Source organism: Falco naumanni, chromosome 2, assembly GCF_017639655.2.
Source record: "Falco naumanni isolate bFalNau1 chromosome 2, bFalNau1.pat, whole genome shotgun sequence".
Taxonomy (NCBI): domain Eukaryota; kingdom Metazoa; phylum Chordata; class Aves; order Falconiformes; family Falconidae; genus Falco; species Falco naumanni.
In genome coordinates this window covers 16451330-16461541 of record NC_054055.1, presented here as the reverse complement: position 1 = coordinate 16461541, position 10212 = coordinate 16451330, and the positions used below count along the sequence as shown (strand labels likewise).

The 10212-nt window shown below is 42.6% G+C and overlaps 1 long non-coding RNA gene across 1 annotated transcript in view; it reads left to right on the top strand.

Moving 5' to 3' along the window:
* Positions 1-27: 27 nt before the first annotated feature.
* LOC121083336 overlaps positions 28-10212 on the top strand; it is a 28966-nt gene continuing 18781 nt past the window's right edge. Inside the window, exons 1-2 of the long non-coding RNA XR_005826315.1 lie at positions 28-699; positions 9309-9379. This is a non-coding gene — a long non-coding RNA (uncharacterized LOC121083336). The remainder of the gene's footprint in view (positions 700-9308; positions 9380-10212) is intronic.

Genomic DNA, 10212 nt, shown 5'->3' with positions numbered 1-10212 from the left:
GCGGCTGGCGGCGCGCGGGGTGCGGGGGCGCGCGCCGGGTGTCCCGCGGGCGCGCCGCGTGCCGGGGGCTCCGCACCCGTAGGGCCGCGCCGCTGCCCGTGCGGCGGTGACAGCGCCGCGGGCCCCGTGCGTGCTGCGCGGCGGGGAGGGCTCTGCAGGGGTCAGCAGCGGGTGCGTTTGCGGTGGCGTGCGGGTGCGCCCCGCAGCCGGGGCCGGTCTGGGTTTGGCCCCGTCTTCGGTGGCCGCTCCGCCCCAGCTCCGCAGGCTCCTTCTTCCAGCTGGGAGGCGGGGGGCCTGGCCTGGGAAGAGAAGCTGCAGTTCGTGTGCGGACCTGGGTCCCCAGCCGCGCGTAACGCGCTAAATGAGTAAAACCCTCGGCAGCGGGAGCGGGTGTTGTGCTGTGGGGCGGCATGTGCGGGGCGCGGTGTGCCGAGACCTCGCCAGGAGCCCAGCTGTTGGTGTCCCTTGTGGGATGCTGTTTGGTCAGGCTGAAAGGCTGCCTGTCTTCAGCACTTGGTCCAGAATGAAGCCATGGGAAGCAGCTGGGCGAGAGGCCTTGTCTGCTGTCCTTGCTGCTCAAAAATACCAGGACTTTTTAGCTGATTTGCTTTGGGCCATACCCAAGTGACCCTTCTTTCCTCTCCTTCCTTCCTGCCCAGGAAGAAGAAATGCCATGAAGATCTGAGCTGCATCTGTTTGGTTTGAAAGCCTTTTATTCTTAACTGTGCTCTTAGACCGGTTTAATTCCACACGCTGGTTGTTTTGGTACAGTCATTTTGGTACACCCATGCAAAAATGTCTGTCGTTGCTTTGTGCTCTCCATCTTCATGGAAGACACTGTATGGTAATTGTGTGCAAAACCAGAAAACTTTACTAAATTTGTTCACAATCTGAAATTCGTATCACCTTATTCTCATTAAGACTCCTTGCCTGCAGTAATGAGTATGGGAAAATACCATTAAGAGAACCAGCCAAAGTAGATGGTGAGCTGTGTTAACAGCCTGGCTGACAACTGTAGCTTCACCTATTCTGTGCAAGTAGCGCCTGGTTTTTCCATCCTCTTTTGTTCCTTTCTTCATTTCACGCAGGCTTTGTGCCTTTACAGTTGTAAGTTCCTTGGGAACAGGGATTGCCATTGCTTGTGTCAGCAGAATGCCTAAGAAAACAGGATCTCAGTTTGATGCTCTCAAAACATAGATTATTGAAATGCTACAGTATCCAGCTGTGGAGAGCAAAATATTCCACAATAAGAAAAGGTGAGACAAAAAAGGTTTCTACTGCTCTTTTCATGGTCTGGAAATCAAGTGTGGAATTTGAATAACCGTGAAGGGAATTTCTGGCAGAGCTGAAGCCTGGAGAGGTACTTTATTTTTCATCCTCAGCTCTGCAATATGCATTAGAGGAGAGCTTGTCAGTAGCCCAGCTTGCAGTTCGCTGCTATTGCCCCTCTGAGAACCATCCTCATAAGGCAGATAATTTTCGGCAGTGTTAGTAGGAGCAATAAAGCTAATAATCCTCTTCACTGTGATAAAAACTACCTGCATAAAAACAAAGTACTTTGGAGTGTGCGACTTGCATTCCTTTTCTCTTCCCTTTATTTAATTCTGTTAAGTTTAAACCTGATGCTTGTTTTACTTCATGCCTTTCTAATTAAATTTAGTGTGCCAAGAAATAGTGCAGCCTTCTCATGCTGTTTGTCCTGAATTAACTTGATCTTTCTGGGGGTTCATTGTACTCTTTCTCCTTGCCCTTTGTCTCATTTGTACTGTTTACACTGTAACTGTCTAGAGGGCATGTTTTTTATATGTGCCTGTCACAGTGGGACTGCAGTCTAATTATTTGAAAGACACTATCATAATAAATGCAGTTAATAACTTTCTCCCTTCTATTTTGCCTGATACACATTATCCTCTGCCCACCCCTAACAATATTCTCAGTCATTTATTTGTTTTTTAATTCCTAAATCTGCATCTGTCTTTTTTTCCATTTGACATTTAGTTACCCAAGCTGGTTAGCAAAGTAGTTATTTTCACTTTATTATTTTTTGTGCCAAATCAAGGCCTGTTCTGCTAGACCTCATGCCAGACTGTAGATAGTTTGTGCCCCAGAGAATTTAAAATGCAAATATATGAGAAGGAGAAAGGATGGTGGATGGAGAGATTTCTTGCCTTCGTACATGAACAGTGTAGTGATCTGCCAATGTGGAAGTTATTCACGTTGTTAATGCAAGACTCAAGATGCTAGTGAGAAGCTTCCTTCACATTCACAACTGATGGGGGGGGGGGAGGGCGCGGTTTGATTGCCTCCCGAGGATGTTGGAAACTCGTTCCAGTCCTTCTGTGTTTTGGGGTCAATCTCCCCGTGAAGCTATTCGTTCTGGGTATAGTAAACGGCTTGCAATGCCCAGCAGAGAGAGGGAGAATGCACTTAGCTGGATGACAGAGTGCTCACCTGGGGACCCAAGGCTCCAGTTTAGTTTCATTCAGACTCCATCATTCATTTTGTGGGAGGAGGAAGCAAGCTGCTGAAGTGCCTTATGCCTGCACGGAGCTCGTACCTGCTGGCTTTGGGTGGAGGACGAATCTGACTTTGGTTCACAGGGAACATTTTGCTGCTTTCTAAACTGGAGCTGTAATTTCTAATGCCTGGTCAAAAAAATTTCAAGTCCAAACCAAGATCGTCAGGATTTTTTTACTGATATTGCTGGGTTTATGTGATGCCCAGGGCTCCTGGTCATGGACCAGTAGCAGCAGGTGGGACAGCAGCTTTTTTAAATCTTATTACTAAATCTGTGATTAGTCTGTTACAGACTTGTGCTTGCAAAAGTCTGAGCATCTGGAGGGCCACTTACCCTGTGCACCTCTGTTTTCCTGTTTTGCTGTATAATTCCCTCCTTCGCAGGGCGTTTCAGTGGGGAAGCTTTGGGAAAGACTTGGAGAGAGTCTCTTTCTCCTCCCCACCCTTGCTCTTTAGCAGCAGCTGGCATGGCTTGCCGCCACCTACCTGCCAGTTATAACTGGCCATGTGGCTCTGCAGCCCGCCGGTTCAGAGAGGGGCTGTAGCCTCCCCTACGCACTCCTTAGTTTTCCTTTTCCTCTTAGTGTTTGTAAAGGACTTTAGCACGTAACTCGGATGAAAACCTCCCTTGTGCTGAGCTGAGCATTGCCGTATGGCAGAGAGCACGTCAGAGTAAACACATATTTAAAGGACACAGAAATTCTGGGTGTGTAGTAGGTCCAGATTCATGGATTCTGCAGCAGCTATTTTAATCCTTTTCCATTCTAGCTTTTGAAAGTTGCTTCTTACACACACCTCCTCTATTTTTATTCTAGTAAGAGACAGCAAAAAATTAAAGCAAACGCAGAAATTCTGTTGAGTGGTAAATGGTCTCTGCTAAGTGGTGCCCTGCGCAGAATGTGCGAATACAGTTTAAACAGCTACAGTTTTGTGTGGTTTCTGAGATCTGCTCCTGTTACAGGAATTAAATCTTTTGAAGATGCATGCTCTGCTGTTAAATTGCTTGGTCTGATTTACCAAAAACCAGGCAAAGAACTGATTTTGTTCCCTGAAAATCAAGGCTGACTGAATTTATTTAAATGTTAATCATAAAGCAAGCCTGTAGGTCCCTGGGGTGAGACACAATTAGAGTTAAAACTTCCCAGTGTAGAAAGGTTTTTAACTGTCTAGTTTTACATCTTGACTGTAGGGAGAGGAGTTTCCACTGTACATCTAAGACATTGTTCTACAGCCTTTGCAAACTGTTGGGTTCAGCTGCAAAGATTTTAAAAGCTGCTTTTGTTGGCAGCCTAGGACACATCCGTGACCTTATTAAAGTGGAAGTGAAAGCTCTCCTCTTTTTTTTTTTTTTTTTTTTGCGACAGTAAATCTACTAATTTTACAGTCAGTTGAACAGCAATAGATTAATTTGTTTAAAGTCTGCATTCACAAAGAAAACGTGAACTTCGCTGCCTTGAATACCCGAAACTACAGTGTGATATTTAAAGGGTAGAAACTATTACAACTTGCCCTAGAATGGTCCAAGCAGTTCCTTGTCACCTGCTTCTCAGCACAGGTGCTGACCTCCCCGTCTATTCTATCCCTCCTGACAGACTAGCAGCCAGGCTGGGGCTTTGTGTGCAACAGAGAGCGCTTTTCCAATGACTGGGCCTGCCAGTTTTCTTCAGCAACCACAGGAAGCAGAATAAAGAAAAGGTTAAGGGCCACCGCAAGGGTCAGAATGGGTTAAATTTAGTTAACATCAGAGGTTATAGCTTTTAACAAGACCATGAAGGAAACTTATTCGAAGATGCAATTTGTTTCTTCTTTGTCAACCATTATTTTTTTTTACCCTATTGATAGTGACAGCTTAACAAAGTTTTTATATGCCAGGGTTTTCATCCTTTAGAGGATAAAGAACTGTGATGCAAAAAAGAGATGCAGGTGGAAGACTTTATAAAGCCTCCATGATTTTCAGATTGAGGGTTGAAAGTAGGCTCCCTGCATGGCTAAGTCAAAAATAATTTGTAAATCTTTAAAAAAATACAATTTTGGACAGAGAAGTTGCTCCCCTCCCCCCCCCCCCCCCCCCCCCCCAATGTAACTTGCCAAGAGTAGTATTTTATCAGAGGCTTTACAATCTGACTGGTTTTGTATGTATTTTTTCCCAAGGTAATCTTATTTTCTTTTTTATCTCCCTCTAAAGATGATAAAAGTCAAATGCCCTTAACAGCAGTCTTCATCGTCTCCCTTCAAGATTTTTTAGCATGTAACAGATGATGCTAGTTTTTTGAGGTTTTTTTCCTCCTAATTTAGTGAAGAAGCAAAAACTTCAAAATGCACACAGTGGGTAGCTCCACTGTGAAGGTCTCATTCAGCTTCTTGGAATGCAAAGATGAGTCAAGTTTAAATCTTTCTGAAAAATATTGAAGAAAAATAATGAAAAAAAAGTTCTCCAGGATTTTTCACATGTTTATACACAACAGCATCTTCTGCCAATCCATCTTCAAAATTAATTTATAAAATTACTATTTTTTTCTTGTTTTATTCTGGTACAAAGTAAAGAACTGAAATCAGAATTTAAGACTGATAAGAATTTGTAAGTACAAACTATGCATTGTGATAGTTTGGTGGTGGTTTTTTTTCTTTTTAACATGTTTTCCTGAAGAAAAAAAACCTCTAATGCGATCATCCTGTCTTCCTATCCATCTGTCTTTCTGCAAGTTCTCTTGGCACAGTTTTAATCTCTGGGACGTTTCAGCCCAGCTTGGCAAAGAGATAGGGGCCTCAAAGATACTGTATGTTTATAATAGCTATAAATATTTATATCTTTCTAACAAGTTTTCTGAAAAATCAGTGCTTGAACCGTGGAGACACCCTCAAATGAATGTCTTGTTCTGGCAAAAGAGTTTGTCCAGTTGCCCCGACAGTGTAGGTGTGTGGGCTGCCCAGTTCACCCACAGGTGTTACCAGATCAGCTACAGTCAAGGGTGTCTGTTGCCTCGCCAGCTGCCCAGGGCACTGTGCAGTGATGTGGGAGGCTGGGGGAGTGCTGCAGGGGGGGATGTAGGGACAGGAGAAGGAGCTAGGACATTTTGAGGAAAGCAGAGATGTGCTGGGGGGGATATAGATATCTTTAATTTTGGTATTTGATATTGTAGGTCTGCTGTAGGAGTAATGAAGAACTGTGGGAGTGATTACAGCGGGAACTGGGAGACAACACAAACCTTGACAATTCAAGTACCAGTTAGTTCAGTGCTCCTGGAACAACTTTTGCTTACTTACAGGAGAGATTCCATCTGATTTGTGGTGTTTCAAGCCTCGGTCACACAGACTGCGATGACTTCAAATTGACTTGCAGTTGTGTTAACTCAGGCTAGCGCTGGGTTCCCGGCTCTACAGCTGAGAGCTGGTGTTGCTCTCCAGAGGGCTGGATTAGTCCTTTGAGATGCACATCATCACTTTGACACTTCTGGGAGAGTTCTGTTTGAAATCAATGAGTATGAACTTTTTTGTTGGCATGGAATGAATTCTTCCCTAAGGGACAGCTAGCAGATCTAGGGAAAGTCTGTTCAGCTGACAGGCAGGTGTATTTGTACTGGTGTGGTGTATAGATGTGTATAGACACTTGACTGGCAAAGGACTAGAGAAGGGGAGTAGGGAGCTGGAGAAATACAGGACCTTCTTTGTCCCCAAAGATGGGGAAAATGGCATGATCCAGCCCAAATAGCTGTGGGCTGTGTATCCTCTCTCTTTGGTCCATGCATGCACAGGGGCAGCCTCTGCTGAGGAGGTAGCTTCCTATGGCCTAACTGCAGCAAAAAACAAAGGAGAAAAAGTATGGCTCTCCACAGCCCAGACAAACTGGCCTGGAAAAACACAGCAAAACCTCCCACTTACTGTTCTGCTCACAAGCTGCCACCAAAACTCAGCTGTGAGGAGAATATGAGCATCTTTTTAAAAATGTAAAACTGACTTTGCCACCTCTCCCCACTCCACCTTGTAAGCTGCTCTTACAGGCTTTAAAGCATAAATTTCAAAAGCTTCACAAAGGCAGCAGGCATCAAACGGTCCAGGCTGAGTGGAAGCTTGGGGAGAAGAATTGCAAAGTAAGTTGTGTGGGTGATGGCTGTAGACACACCAAAGCAAGGTTATTCATTCATTAGATGGCTGCAGACACACCAAAGCAAGGGTATTCATTCATTACAAGTCAGTGATCATGGCTTGTTTTTAATGATGGAGCAGCAGAGAGGAAGAGTTAGAGCAGCCCAAAGAGCCCTGGATTCATATAGCCTAAATTTTGGCTACATCACGCTTGTGTTGGCTGGGTGGTTCTTGGCTGGGGAATCAGGAGATGGGAGTTTTCGCTGCAGTGCTGTCATGACCATGCCCTATGACCTTGGATAAGTCACTTCATCTCCATGCTGTTCCTCTCATCTTTTTGCCCACTTAGAGTCTCTCTCCCTTTTTTCTTGCAGGGTCTTTCCCTAATTAACCATCTGGACCATGGCTAGCAGAACAGAGCTGTGCTTTCAGGTTAGGCACTGCTGCAATCTGAAGGAGCAATAAAGAAATAGTGCGCTGAGCACCTCACTGGGACTCTCCTGTTACCTCAGGCTTCACCAATAATCTTACTAGAAGTCCTTCAAAAGACTGAGTGCTCCTGCCTACTGCCCAACTGCTTGCTTTTTGTGTAACATCTTGAACGTGAAAAAACACCAGTTGTGATCCATGGGTTGTCAGAAAATAATGATTTATAGTATTTCATGCTTCCTGAATTATAGGTAACATATTTTTTCTTCCTGTAATTTCAGCGGTAGCACTTCACTGTGCCTCATTTTTGTCAAACTGAACTCTAAAACAACATGCCGCTATATATTTTATTAATTAGTATAGGTTTTCCTTAACTTTGCTCTTTTGTGGAGGTGCAGTTCATGTGTCTGAGACTAGGGACAAAGCTTCCTCCAGAATTAGTTTCACAGTACCTCTGAAATCTGCTCCATTTTATCCCTATAAGGATGGGGACCACTGTCAGGATTGCTGGCTCCGCAATAGGATCTCAGCAAAATTGGGTATGTTCTCTAAGGTCAGCTTTCCCTGTAAGATGTCAACATCTTAAAAAAAAAAAAAAATTACAATACCCTCGGGGAAAAAAATATCTACATCCTTCAGAAACAAAGCATTCACACCAAGCCATATCTGCCCTTGCAGCTCTTTCTGTTCCAACAAGAATTCAGACTGGATTCCTCCAGGAGATGCATAAGGAAAACTCATCATCCAGAGCTTTGCATTTCACCCTTTCCTGAAATGCTCTGTCTTTTGGTTTTGTATCAGAAATGCTCTTAGAGAGCATCTACAGCAGAATTCTCACTGCTAGGCCAGCTTTGAGTGTTCTGTGTAAATGGCCTGATCCCAGACTTTGTACATTGGTATATTGTACTTCTGAACCCCACAGTGCCTTATCTACCTCATGTTTAATTCCAATACTCTCCCTCCCCTTTCCCTTCTGCCCTCTTTCTGCATGCTATAGGGTTATGGGAACAAGTTTTTGGCTCCAGGAGGAATGACTTTTCAAAGACAATTGACTACTTTGTGATACAAGTGTAGAATCGGAGAATAATTCAGGTTGGAAGGGACCTTAGGAGGTCATCTACCCCAATGGGACACCAAGAATTTTGGATTATGACCTCAGCTTGGGTGAAAAAACTCTCATTTATCTGTGAATCGCTTCAGAAACCAGCAAGACCCAAGTGATTTCAGGTTCTTTCCTTTTACATTTTAATGAAGGATTGGGACACTTAACGTATTTCTTAAAAGCAATTACAGTACTACAAAGTCAGTCCACTGAAATGTAAGGAACTAATCTGTATTTGAGTAGAAGGTTGAGAATGTATTTGTTAATTTTAAAGCACTTTAATTGTGCTGAGACGTCTTCACATTCCAAGCAATTTATGTATTTATTTGGATTCATATGCCAGTGATACTTACATGGTATCATTCCATAAGTTATTTACATAAATTAAAGGTGGATGATGGAGCCACAAGAAATGAGTCTCATTTTTTTCTATAAAGAACAGCAGGAGGTGATAGTTTCAAGAAGAGATTCAGAAACCAGAAACCAGCTCTGCATTAATACATAGAATTGTACTCAGAAATCAAATGAATTATTCCTATATTCAGCTAAGACCAAGTAACTCACAAACAGAGATGGTGTTAGAAGGACTGAGAAGACTTCATTCATGCTGTAAAGGCTCACATGCATTCATTCTATTTCAATTTGTCAAAGAAAAATCGTTCTGCAAAATGTACTAATGAGAAGTTCTGTAAGCATTATTGACCCTAGCATGATCTTAAAAAAATGTTAATTCACTAATCTGCAGTTTTATAGTGTTTCCCCATGTTCAAGGTAGTATAAAATATGTGCCTGGCCCTAACAAGTAAGGGAATCAGCATACATAGAGAAACTGTATTTTCTTGTCTGCTTGTTTACAATGAAATAGACCAACAGAGCTGGAATTATTTTTTGAACACCCGAATCTCATACTTATTCATCTGAACAAACATGTTTCAACATGCCACTGAAAAGGATAAGAGTTACTGTTAGCTGTTTCATGTCTGGGTAAAAATAAAGTGGGGAAAATTGCAGTAGCTTTTCTTAAATGGCCAAAAAAGGGAAAAAGTTCAAAGCAAGCCTAGAACTGGCCCCGTTGGTGCTTTATTTAGTGGTTCTTTTTCCATTAGCTCACCCTGCTTTTGTAAACTTTGGAAAAGAGTGCTGTGTTATAACACTAACATTTGCTTTGCTTTTACAGTTACATATGTGGGTAATGGAAAACAACTGTGCTTTGTGAGCTTGAAATACAATTAACTGATGCTCTAAAAGGTAAATGTTTTCTTCTAATTATGTCTAAAAACCTGTCATGAGCCAAGCAAAGTGATTTATATAGAGTAACTGTAACAAGGCTATCCCACTGTTTCCTTCTGTTATTTTAAAAGTATTAATTGTAGATCCTTTGAAATCTTTTCAATAAAATTAAACTTTGGAAAAAATGTAGCATTTCATTGAAGCCAAAGGCTTTGCTCTTGGATCCTGGCTTAAGAGGAGGGAAAGGCAGGTTCAAGTTTTCACTGCATCCGCTTCATATCAAAATTTGTTATCTCATGTTGCTCCAGGCTAGATATGTCAACCTAATTTTCCACGTTCCCATACAGTCCTCCCCAGCCATTTACAAACGGACTGCAGGACAAACAGAAAAAGCATACCAAATTTCCAAATGTGGATATTTTCAGTGAAATTCAATTATTAGCTTTTGGTTGGCAATCAAGATATTTTTGCACAGTGAACAAAGCTACTGATCTCCTTGGTTTTTAAAAAAGATTTTGTCAAATTATAGATCTCAATGCTTTGATATAGAAATGCCCTTCAGTGCCCTCTCCAGGCTGGGTTTTCTGGCCAGATTAAATTTTGCAAAGTACACCAATTCTAAATTTAGTAAATTGTACCTCAGCAGTTAAGCTGAGCCCTGAAATGAACAGGATAGGATAGAATAGAGTAGGATAGGATAGGATAGGATAGAATTAGAATAGAATAGAATAGAATAGTTTCAGTTGGAAGGGACCTGCAATGATCATCTAGTCCAACTGCCTGAGCAATTCAGGGCTGACCAAAAGTTTAAGCACGTTATTAAGGGCATTGTCCAAATGCTTCTTGAACAG